The 12,055-nt window shown below is 57.6% G+C and overlaps 1 protein-coding gene across 1 annotated transcript in view; it reads left to right on the top strand.

The window, feature by feature from the left end:
• The first annotated feature begins 4,522 nt into the window (after nt 1-4,522).
• The window catches only part of SLC6A1 (solute carrier family 6 member 1), a 41,922-nt gene continuing 34,389 nt past the window's right edge, over nt 4,523-12,055 (top strand). The window contains exon 1 of the mRNA XM_043443112.1: nt 4,523-4,703. The gene's annotated coding sequence lies outside the window, so the exon portion shown is untranslated. The remainder of the gene's footprint in view (nt 4,704-12,055) is intronic.

The following is a 12,055-nucleotide window of genomic DNA, read 5'->3' as shown; positions in this document are numbered from 1 at the left end:
AACAGAACCCATGCCTCTAGCCCACAAGGGCTGCATGTGAATTCTCTGGAAGGCTTCAACTGGGCTTTTAGGAAGGACCCGGAGATGATGCCTTGGCCATTTCAATTTTATAGTATGGGGTCCTTTATCTGAAGCCGCCCCTGCACAGCAGACAGACAGTCCTCAGAACTCCACTGAGATAAGAGTTTGTTGTCTGAAGCCATCTGCCCGGCAGAATAATGAGTTCCCCATCACTGGAGAGGTGCAGACAGATGCTAGACAGTTATGGGCAGGTGGGGTGGGAAGGGGAGGCAGGGAACAGGGGGTGTGATGGAGATAATTCAAGCATCAGATGGCCAGTCTATGAAACTGACCTGACAGCCAGACAGACTTTCCTTTCGTAAGTAGGCAAAACACATTTAGAGCAATGAAAATAAAGGTGAGGTAACTTCTGAACAGAAACACAGAAGCAAAGAGAGATGATTGTAAGACAGACTTGAAGGAAGAAGGGGGAGTGGAAATGGTTATTATAATTCGTTTCTATTGGTAATGTTTCCTGTTTCTCAATCTGGCACTGGATTCTTAGGGACTATTTTGGTTTTAAGCAACATAAACTGAACTCAAACCTGCATAAATGACAAAAAAAAAAAAAGGAACTTAATGAGATTTAAATAATAAAACTGTCTTCGGGCACAGCTGTGTCCAGGGACAGACAATAATCATCAGTTCTGTCACTTCCCCATCTCTCAGTTCTGCCTTCCTCTGTGTTGGCTCCCCTTTCAGACATGACCTGCTCAGTTCAGATCAGTTTAGTAAATTGCTCAGTCGTGTCCAACTCTGTGACCCCATGAACTGCAGCACTCCAGGCTTCCCTGTCCATCACCAACTCCTGGAGCTTGCTCAAACTCATGTCAGTTGAGTCAGTGATGCCATCCAACCATCTCATCCTCTATCATCCCCTTCTCCTCCTGCCCTCAATCTTTTCCAGCATCAGGGTCTTTTCCAATGAGTCAGTTCTTTGCATCAGGTGGCCAAAGTATTGGAGCTTCAGCATCAGTCCTTCCAATGAATATTCAGGACTGATTTCCTTCAGAATGGACTAGTTTGATCTTCTTGCAGTCCCGAGGGACTCTCAAGAGTCTTCTCCAGCACCACAGTTCAAAAGCATCAATTCTTTAGCGCTCATGACCTGCTCAAGGAATGACAAAACTGGCTGCCAGCAGCTCCAGGCTTAGGAACTGTGGTTGTTGTTGTTTAGTCACTCAGTCATGTCTGACTCTTGCAACCCCATGAACTGTAGCCCGCCAGGCTCCTCTGTCTACAGAATTCTCCAGGCAAGTATACTGGAGTGGGTTGCCATTTCCTAATCCAGGGAATCTTCCTGACCCAGAGATTGAATCTGCACCTCCTACATTGGCAGGCGGGCTATTTACCACTGAGCCACCAGGGAAGCCCCCACAATGTCCGAGCTCTTTCCAAATCTGAGGTCAGCAGCCCCTCGTGGCCACCTGGCAGCTCAGGGGTGCTCAGGAGGGGCTCGGCGAAGGCTTTTCCTGAGGTCCTGGCAGTGGGCTGGGGCTGGCTTATGGGTGGGCATGAGTCCTTGGCCAGGAGAACGTGGCCCTTGGGCCTGGGCAGCTGCTCTGGGTGGGCCCCCCACCCCGCCCCCCGTGAGCGATCAGCCACACACATTTCTTAAGTTCAGTCTGCCTGAAGGTTGCTTCCCCAGGCCTGGAAGAAATCAGTGTGTGAACAAGATTGCTGGAGGCTGAGACCTCGGACAGCTCTCCAGTCAGATGCTATGAGGAAGCCCACGCCACCAGCCACTGGGTGGACGCACTCATGTGCTTTGAGAATTTGAGGGAGCCCTCAACTGGTTTTAACCTGTGCCCGCAAGCTGCACAGACCCTTAGACTGTGAGGCAAGCAGAAGTAACGCCATGGCAGGCAGCTTAGATTAGGAGTAGGCCTTCCTACTTCTGGGTGGTAAGATTATCAGGCCACCTGGATACAACCAATCAGCTTAACACTGACCGCTGTTTGCCAAATAGGAACGGGGCGGAAACCCCCGGGAAAGTCCCGCGCGTGTGAAAGTTTTGAGTGTGTTTGACCAATGAAATTGCTTTGCAAACTTGTAACCAATCCGCTTAAACCAACTACCAACGGCGTGTGCTCACCCTATAAATTTGTGTAACAGCTTGGGCTCGGGGCTCTCTGACCCCGCACCACTGCGTTGGATGCAGCAGGAGCCCTGACTCGAGTCAGCAATAAACTTCCCTTTTTTGCGAGTTGCATTGTCTTGGAGGCCTTCTCTCTTCCCGCTTGGGGATTCGGACATCGGGCATAACAAGATGTCACTCAGCACCAGGGCCCTGGCCAGGCCCCGGTCACCCCCAGACAGGCCCTCCTTCCTGCTGTGGCTGTCGGCTTCCTCCTCCCAGGGCCAGTTTGTGGAGCAGGAGCCCAGCCTCTCAGCTCCCCTCCTGCCTCGAGGCCCCTCGAGGACATCCAAGGATTCTGTGGTGGAGATCAAACTTCTGGCCGACAGTCCTTTTAGACAAAGTCCCAGGAAGAATTATCAACCCAGGATCCATCACATGTTCCCCCCAGTGAGGTTGGGGTGATGTGCGATGACTGTGCCCAGGTCACATGCTATCTCTGAAAGGAGGAAACCCCATCCAACCTGATGAACACGAATGAAGGAGGGGAGGTCCCCAAATCAAAACCGAGGTGCTGTCACCCAAACTGAAATGAATGTCAGGCAAGAAAAAAACAGCTTCTGTTTTTGCTACCCTCATAACCTCACTCCAATCTGTGCCCTGCGTTTCCATCCAGACAGCATCTGTCCATCCTTTGGCCCTTGGTTCAAATGGCATTTCCTTGAGGAAACCTTTCCCAAACATCCCAAGCAGGACTGGGATGGATTCAGGTTGGATCCCAACCTGAATGTGCGTTCCTGGCAGAGCTTGTCCGCCTGGGCTTGTGTGCTTATTTGACAGTAGCCTGTCTCCCACCCTCAATCAGGACCACCTAGGGGTCTGTGACCTGTCTTGTTCCCCATACTGTCTCCAGGGCTCAGAACAGTGCCTGGCAAGCAGGAGGAGTTCAATAGACACTGAAGTACAGGTGAAGGTCATAGCATGGGAGCTGGTGACCAGTGATGGGGGAGGATGGACCAGTCAAGGAAGATATCAGGATTCCATGCTTGTGGGTGAGAATGGGGGAAAGAGGCAGGAGCAGTTAGGGTCACCTTTAGGAGACCCCACAATGGATGATAGGCTTGCATGCGTGTTAAGTCGCTAAGTCGTGTCCAACTCTTTGTGACCCCATGGACTGTAGCCCACCAGGCTTCTCTGTCCATGGGATTCTCCAGGCACGAATACTGGAGTGGGGTCACCACGCCCTTCTCCAGGGGATCTGCCCCACCCAGGGATGGAACCTGCATCTTCTGCAGCTCCAGCATTGCAGGCGGATTCTTAGCCGCTGAGCCACCTGGAGAGCCCATGGATGATGGGGGTGGGGGTGAAAGTGGGGTGGGGGATGGCAAGTCTATTGGCAAATGCCAGCCCTGGGGGGAGGAGATCCTTTCTGTGAGTCCTTGGGGAACCTGGAGGGAAGGGCAGTCGCGGCCCCATTACCAGGAGTCTTTGTGAAAGGAGTCGAGGGGAAGGGAGGGAGGCCTCAGGCATGGGGTGAGCATTGACTGGGAAAGAGGGGTCTCTGGGGAGGGCCTCTCAAACCCTAAGACCTGGAAGGAGGGTGGGCGTGCTCAGCTCCCATCCCTGGGTGTTGCTCCAGGCTGTGTTTCCATTCTTAATCATCTGTGTATCCATCTGTCCATCCACACACTGAGCCAGTTGTGTCTCCACCACCGCCCCATGGCAGCAGGCAGGAAGTCCTCCCCAAGCCGCATCTCCCTGCCAGGTGCACGCATCTAGCCTGGGACCCACAGCCTGGGCGCTCCAGCTCAAAAACTTCCCGGGGTCAGCAGGCATGGGGGGCGGGGGGAGCAGCCCCTGGGAGCAGAGCAGAGAGGGGGCAGGGGCTCACACTCCATCCACCCCCCAAGGGGGCCTGGCGACCTACGGGGAGAGAAGAAGGTGACAGAGAAGAGAGACCGAAACAAACCAACAGAAGCAGGTCGGCAGGGCTGGAAGGAAAAAAGCCCCGAGGGAAATCCTTATGGCAAAGGAAGGGACGCAGAGACCCAGACAGCCGGGCCGAGCCGGGGAAGAGCCCACCAGACGGAAGGCGAAGGAAGAAGGAGCGGGAGGCGGGGAGGGGGGAGAGGGGAGCGGGCGAGGCGGACGGGGCGGGGCCGAGAAGAGAAAAGAAAAGGAGAGGACAAGGGGGAGACAGGGGGTGGGGAGAGAGGAACGGGAAGCGGGAAACGGGAGAGGGGAGGCCAGGAGGGGAAGGACGGGGGTGGGACCAGGGGGCCGGGGGGCGGGGCGGCCTGGCGGCGCCCCTCCCCGGGCTGGGCGGGCTCCCGCGCCCCGGCCCCGCCCCCGCGCTCCCCGCCCCTCTCCCCCCAGCGTCCCTGCGCCCGCCCTCGGAAGACCGAGCGCGCGGCGAGGTTGCGGGCGAGAATCGCCGAGCGGAGGAACGGAGGAGCCGGGGAGCGCAGCGCGGCCCCAGCGGGGAGCGGCCCCGCGCCCGGAGCGCACCGGAGCGGCCGAGCTGCCCGCGCAGCGCCCGCCGCGGGCAGCGCAGCCCCGGCCGCAGGTAGGAGAAGGGCGGCCGGCGTCGGGGCGCCGAGTCCGGGACGGCCGGACGGCGAGGCCGGGCGCCCAGAGCCGCCGCCGCGGGCCGGGCGGGTTGGGGTCGGGCTCGCCGAGTTTCCAGCCCCCCGCGCCTCGCCCAGCCTCGGGCCCACAGGAAGGAGCCCGAGGCGCAGCTCCGACAGTCGACGCGCACCCGGGCCATCCCTCTGGGACGTGCGAGGGGGCCGAGGGAGCACGCACGAGGGTCGCCAAAATCTCCGGCTCTTTTCCAAGGGGTCACGGGCCCCTTGCCTCCCCTCCCCCGCCCCCCGCAAGCTGGCGCTAAATTCTGCAGGAGCCGTCGAAGCGCCCCGTTCACCCGCATCACCCCCAGGGGATGGCGGGGGACCCGGGATGGAATGATAACGTTTGGCGAGCCGTGCGCCACTGCTCGCGGGGTCAGCTGCGCCGAGGTCGGGCTGTGCCCCTCTTCTGTTCCCTGCGGGCTCCGGGGACCAGGCGACTGGGGAATGGGACATCTCCTTTCTGTCTTCGGCAGCTTAGGCTCTCAAGAAACGTTGGCTAGAAAGTACACCGCAGCTTGGGCTTGAGCTGAGCGCACGGAAGTCCGCGCCGCTCTCTCCGAGCGATGTAGGATTGGTTGGGGGCGGGGGGTCCCTAGAAGGTTTGAAGACTGTGTCTGTCTTCTTGCCTTACAACCTGACATTTATTTTCTGGACACTGGAGAAAGAGGCGACCCTGCCACCCCCGGGACAATGACGATGTCTCCATGGGGCGTCCTCTTGTACCCACACGTCCCTATGGCTGGCATCCACAGATGTTCTAGCTTAGCTTGCTTTTTGAATAAGGAACCCAGACCCAGCAGCCCCATACGGAGGCTCTGAGCTGATCTCTCCAAACAGGCGTGAATCCTGGGGAGAAAATTGGGATTTTAAAAGCCCAGTTATAATGCCCAGTGTCTGCCTGATGTGGGGCTTGAGCTCTCTGTCCTGTCCCAGGAAGCTCAGCCTCGTCTTCATGAAGAACTGGGGAGGGGGGCACTGAATAAAATGGCTCCTGAGCTTTGGTGACACCCCCAAGTCAGGCTAAGTCAGCGGACTCTGGGGGCAGTCCTGATTTGTGATGGGCACGGTGGGTGTTGGGTGAGAGAGGGGAGTGTTGGGTGTTGGATATGGCCTAGATTCTCTCGTTGGCAACTTTGGAGGAAATGCATTCATAAGAGAGCGTGAAATGCAGTACCCCAACTCCGAAATTCCAGAACAAAGAATGTCAGTGGGAACCGCAGGCGTGTGTCTTCTGCCTCTTGGCGGTCTGTGTGAAGGGTCGACCCAGCCCCTGCCCTCGTCCTGGCAGAGCAGCCCCAGACCCCCCACCCCAAAGGCGAGGAGGGTGCAGGTCCCTGGACAAGTGAGAGGGACCTTTTCCCAGGGCGATGGGGCAAAATGGCCGAGCCTCCCTTGAGCCTCAGGAAGAAACTGTTAGGCAGGCTGCAAACAAAGAAACTGCTCTCTATCCAGCCAAGCGCTGGCTCAATGGCCAGCCCTTAGAGGACGAACCATGAGTCCCCGGCAGCGGGAGGAAACCCAGCTTGTCTGGCGGGGCATCTGTAGCGTGGGGCGATCCTTGAGAATTACAGGAGAGAGGCGGCTGCTGCCGGGGAGAAGCGGGAACCGTCTCTGCTGACACTCTGCCTGTTCAGTCCCGGGCTGGAGGCTCGGTGAGAAGCCGGTTCCCCCAGGATCTCAGGATGGGGCTGGGAGGGGGCGTCTAGAGGCCAAGTAGGAGGAAACGCGGAGGGTAAAGACTAGGAAGGAGCAGGTCCCTCAAAGCTGAAAGAAGCACAATTGCTTCGTCTGTCCCTGGTTCTCACATGCATGGCGACCCGGAGCTCCAAATGCTGTGAATGTTTTTACCGATCACCCAGGACCTTGCAGGCGCTCAGTAAGGATCTTAGAATAAAGCCAGCACAGATGGAAGGTGAGGACAGGGCGAGCATGGACCTCCCTGCATCGTTGAGCAGGAAGGCTATGAAATACAGCCTCTGAGGCCACAGCCAGGAGCGAACCCTGGATGAATGGGCTTTGAGCAGGGCTGAGGCCGCTTTCCGCAGGTGACCTTGGGCAAGCTCTCGTCCACATGGGGAGGTGGGGACGGAGTATTGAAAGCTGCCGTGTCCCCAGCTTGTGATTCCTACAGTGACCTTGTGCAGCAGGTACTGTCCTGACCCCCCAGTTCAGAGGTGAGGAACCTGTGGGACAGAAAGGGAACGTGACTTGCCCAAGGTCACACAGCCAGGAGGAGGTGGGGCAGAGGTTTGAACCCCACTCTTCTGACTTCCAGGCCAATGCTTTGTCCCCTTGATAGGTCTTTGGGCCTTGCTTTTACCTCCACGAAGCAAGGTGGTGGGCCAATGGTCAGGATGACTGACAGTGAGGCCCCTCTGGGCCACCCTCCAAGCAGTGGCTGCTGCCCTGCCTTCCCAGCATATGCTGAGAGCATCTTTCAGTAAAGCACAGCGTCGAGCGGCTTCTTGCCTTCACATAAAGACGCTATTCCCGCACTTGGCTATGAGCTCAGTAGCTGAGATAGAGATGTCCCAAGTCACTTGGAATTTAGAAATGTCTTTTTGTCCCCTGCAGTGTGTGGATCACAAGCCAAGCATCAACCCCAGTTGATTAATCCTTGCCTGCTGCCTCCAGCCCCGCAGCATCCCAAAGTCCACCTGCTTTGTCTTGAGAGCAGTGGGGTGGTACCCAAGCCCCTCCGTGTCACCTAGCCTGAAGCAGGCCTAGCACTTCTTCCCTTTGATCACCTGAACCCCAGGTGGAGACAGAGAAGTGTCTGCTGCCCTTTTCCTGTGTCAGGACTGCCCTTTCCATTCAGCCAGGCCAAGCTGCTCGAACGGTGGGCAGAGCACACCTGCCATGATAAAAGCAAGCTTGAATTGACAACAACTGCAAAGAGCAACAGCCCCCCCTGCCCCCAGCAAGAACATCATCAGATGCTCAGCCGCTGCTCTGTGGCATTCCCTGGCGCCAGCTCCCCATATGAGCCCAGAACCAGGGTGGGGGGTGCACTCTGCACCACCCATTCTCTGGAAGGTGGTGGGAAAGAGCATGGTACTTGAGAGGGGGAAATGCTGGGAGGCCCGATGTGGACCCCAAGATAGGGCTTCCCAGGAAATGTGCCTCTGTGAGCCTTACAAACATCCAGCATCTTTACTCCGAGCTCACCTGAGGGCCTCCGGAGCAGAGGTAGAGATGGAGTGAGCGGGGAGCCGGCTAAAAGTGGAGACAGGGTTGCCTGGCATGGACCGTAGGTGTGAACACAAGCTGTGATATTTCAGCGCAGACTTGGATTCAGTCATAAACAGGAAAAAAAAAAAAAACTCTACGAAATGTGGTTCCAGTGATAGTCTCATCAATAACAGCCACAGCTAAGAGTTAGTGCGAGCTGGTGATATGCCAGGGGGCTGCGCTGTGTGCCTTCCTGATAGGACTGTGTCTCATTTCCACAAAACCCCGTGAGCTCCATAGTGGAATTGTCCCCGGACCGATGAGGAAACTGAGATGGAGAGAAGGGACGGCACCAGCTGCAAGACCGCTGGGCTAGGAGCTGGCCCAGGAGCCCAGGTGCAGCCACGTGGCGCTGACGCCTCTGCCACGAAGGCCTTGGCCCCGATCGTGTGGCCAGGGCCGCGACACCCTGTTTAAGGAGCTGCCCGTTAGGAAACACCTTGCAGTTCATCCCATCAATTGAGCTTTGCCCCAGCTTAGGAGGCCGGTAGTGTGATAGCTGCTATTTGCCAGCTGGGCAGGTTGAGGTACAGAGAGATGAATTTGTGCCCAAGGTCCCTTGGCTGCTAAGTGGCGGGACTGGGGTTCGTGCCCAGGGGTCCCCGTATTATACCGCGGATTTGTGGCCTGTGCTTTAGATTCACTTAAAGCTGGTGTTGATATTGTGCACCCAGCCACATTGCCCTAACTCTCAGGTGCCCCTCCACCCCAACTTGTCACCACCCTCTTGCTGCTCTGGAAGTCACCGGGAGCAGCCAAGGAAGCCATCAGTTCTGTTTACCGTGATCTGACGTGACACCAAAGTGGCATGCGATTTGATGCGAGCTGCCTGCAGCGAATGGCCTTCTATTTTTACATTTCTGACAAATTGGAAATTACAAGGAGGCCAGGTCTTGGCAGAGCGATTGGCTGGAGCCCTGTGCAGGCAGGGGGTTGTGCAGCTAGGTGGAACGGGCTACATTAGGGTGTCAGGGGCCCTCCTGGCTGCAGAAGAGGGTCCCCAGCTTCCGGGGCCGGATGGCATTGTGGCAGGCGGGCCGGGCTGGAGGGTGCACGCATGAGCTGCTGCTTTGGACAGTGGCCTGCCGCTCCGCCCACCTGTCAGCCGCACGGTGTCTGCGAGATCGGTGTCGCCTGCCAGCTCTGGAGACAACTGCGTTCTGGCCAGAGGGACATTCAAGGTCAGAGATGCCCTGAAAGACAGTGACAGCAGGTTGCTTTCATGGCCTTATTGTTTGGTGAGGAGGTTCTGTGCAGGGAGAAGGCAGTGGCCACAAGGAGGGTGAGCAATGACATTTGGTGTCAGGATTGCGGTCTTCTGGAACTTCGTCCTGATAGCAATTCTCTCAGTCATCAGAGCAACACTTTACAGTGTACGAAAAGAAAGAAAAAAAAGCTCTTGTAGTGGTCTTTCTTTTGCTCCTGTCTGAAGTATTCCAGGGGAAGAAAATAGGGTCCCTGACAGAGAAGAGTCCTCTGTCCAACAAAAAGAGGCATTTGCTATAAGTGACTTTTCTCAGAAAGCCCTTATCAGAATGACCTTGACTCAGATGCACCCTCTTTGCACACGTGTGAAATACGCACACACTTAATGCTTACACAGATGTGCATGGAGTGGTTTCTGTTGATGTTTGCATCAGCTGGGAGCTCCAGGGGAAAGTAATATTACTATTGTTTCCATTTTTATCTATCTCCACTTTTTGGATGGGGAAACGGGCTCAGCAAGCCCTGCACCCCGTCAGCCTGACCTCTGGTTTCCCAGTTGAGGGGCGTCACCTTTCCTAAGCCCGAATCCCGGTTCATCAGGGAGCCGCTTGGAAGGAACCTCTGTGGGAGGCAGGTCACAGCACCGGGGTCAAGCCTGCCGGACAGCGTGGAAAGGCGCGGCGTGAGGTTTTGGAGGAAAGGGCCCCAGATCCTGTTCTTGCCTGCCCTGAGCTCTGGCCCGCCGCTGACACGTCCTCCGTTGTGTCCAGATTGGGGTCTGAAGTGTGCTCGTTCGGCCGGGGCGCCCGAGTGGTGGCGGTGCCTGGGGACAAGAAGGATGCTTGCTGTCAGACGCACGGGCACAGCAGTGCTCATCTACACGGATCTGAGCCCCAGGGGCCCCGTGAGACCATCCAGAAGGATCTGAGGGCCTTGGTAGGCTGGAAAGTTGTGGGCAGGTGTTTGCACGTGAGCCTCGAGGTGGTTTGGGACCTGCCGTGGGGCTCAGAGTTCTGCCCGACCGAGAGGGAGGGGAAGGGGTGGGTAGGGGATGGAAACCACTTGTCCTGGACATTATCCACTTCCCCTCTGCCCTCGAACTGCTGCCTGTGCTGAAGGTGCTTGTGGAATAGGATGAGGTCTGGGGGAGGCCAGGGGAACTTGGGGGTTTGACACGTCCCCTGGCTGCGTGGCCAGCCCGACCCTGACCAGCGAGGCCGGAGCACTTCCCGGGCACCGATTGTGGGCTGCCCGAGGTGGTGAGAACAGTGCCAGGGGGCCAGCGGTGCCATCCCTATCGGCCGGAGGACGACCCCAAGGCCGATGGAGGTGGGGTTGCTCCGCCCGAGTTACACTGCAGAGTTCAAGCCCAGGTCTTGCTGGCGCCGGCCCCCTGTGCTTTCCCATGCCACCTGCTGCCTCCGGGGAGCACCCGGGTGGGATCGTCGTGGGGGGAGCCGACACGAAAGTGACCACGGCCAGAGGCAGCCGCTTCCCATGTGCTGTGTGCTCTCCGTCCTGCGTCCGGCCCTCGTGGCCACCCGAGCCTCGAGCCTCTTAGCGCTCCTGTTGGCTGTCTCCAGAGCGTGTGGTCAGGGACTCACCTGCAGTTTTTGTAAGTGGGCTTGGGCATGGGGAAGAAGTAGTCTTCCTGAAGGAATCTGAATGCACTCGCTGTATTGCACGGACACGCTTTTAACAGGTTGGCTCTGCGCCGTGCCACCAAGTCATCAGACACGTAGGAGACCCAGTTTTGAGCTCCGACTTTTGATGCAGGCACCAAGCCCAGTATTTCATAAGCCATGTTCCGGGATCCTCAGTAGGTGACCGAGCCCGGGGCGCTCTCCTGGTTGCCCAGGTTGCTCCGTCCTGCCGACGGACACCTGAGGCCTGGGCTTGTATAGACCCCAGGAAGTGGGGGGGAGCGCCACCTCCCTTGTGGGCTCCCTGGGAGCCTGGGGAATGGTGGGCTGGGTCCTTCCCCAATCTGGTGCTTCCCCTTTCTCTGCCCATGAAGCCAAAGGCTTTGGATGGGACACATCGATTGGCCGCTCCGTGCGCCTGGTGCCAGCTCTCCGAGCGGGGAAAAGGCAGGCTGCATGCCCCACTTCCTCCTCCATTTCCCCCATGACAGCCTCCCTGAGACTAATGACTGGGAATGTAAGGGCCCTTTCTCCAAATGGCAGAGAATGCCGCTAATGACAGAGCAGATGCAGCACTGTTAATTATGCCGCGGGTATTAAATGAAAACGCCAGCCCCAGAGGAGTTAAATAGCGCCACTGGGCTGGCAGCAGCCGTGCCTGAAAGCAGTGCCATCAGCCTGTGCCAAGGCAGAGCTGCCCCCTCCCCAGCCTGCAGCCAGCCGGGAGTCACAAAGCCCCTGGTCACACCGGCCCCCCTCCCCAGCATGGGGTCCGCAGCGGGTCCTTGGAGCTGAGACGTTGGTGGCTGCTCTGGGAGATTTTCTTAGAGGCCTTTGGGGAGGGGGGTGGTCAGAGGCCGATGTGGGCCAACAACGGGACCAAATAAAGCTTTGGGCACCTACTGTGTGCCAGGCCCTACTGTGGGTCATGCAGATAAGCCAGGAGCAGAAACACTGTCTTCTGGGGTCTGCAGTGCCCCACGTAGTCGGGGACACAGAACAAGTACTTAGTTCTTGCTTTTGATTGTTTCTGTGACTGCTTGAGGGGGAGCCAGAAGCCACACAGGTGGGGGCCGGAGCTGGCCCGTCGTGGGCTGAATGGGGTAGAAGGGCAAGGCAGGGGGACTGGCTCGCTTCCTGGGCACCACCAGCCTAGCCTTTCCGGGAGCAGGGCTTCTCACTTGCTGGTGCTCATGGGCTCCTTTGCC

The sequence above is a fragment of the Cervus canadensis genome, chromosome 22, assembly GCF_019320065.1.
Source record: "Cervus canadensis isolate Bull #8, Minnesota chromosome 22, ASM1932006v1, whole genome shotgun sequence".
NCBI lineage: Eukaryota > Metazoa > Chordata > Mammalia > Artiodactyla > Cervidae > Cervus > Cervus canadensis.
This window is presented reverse-complemented; position numbering and strand designations above follow the sequence as displayed.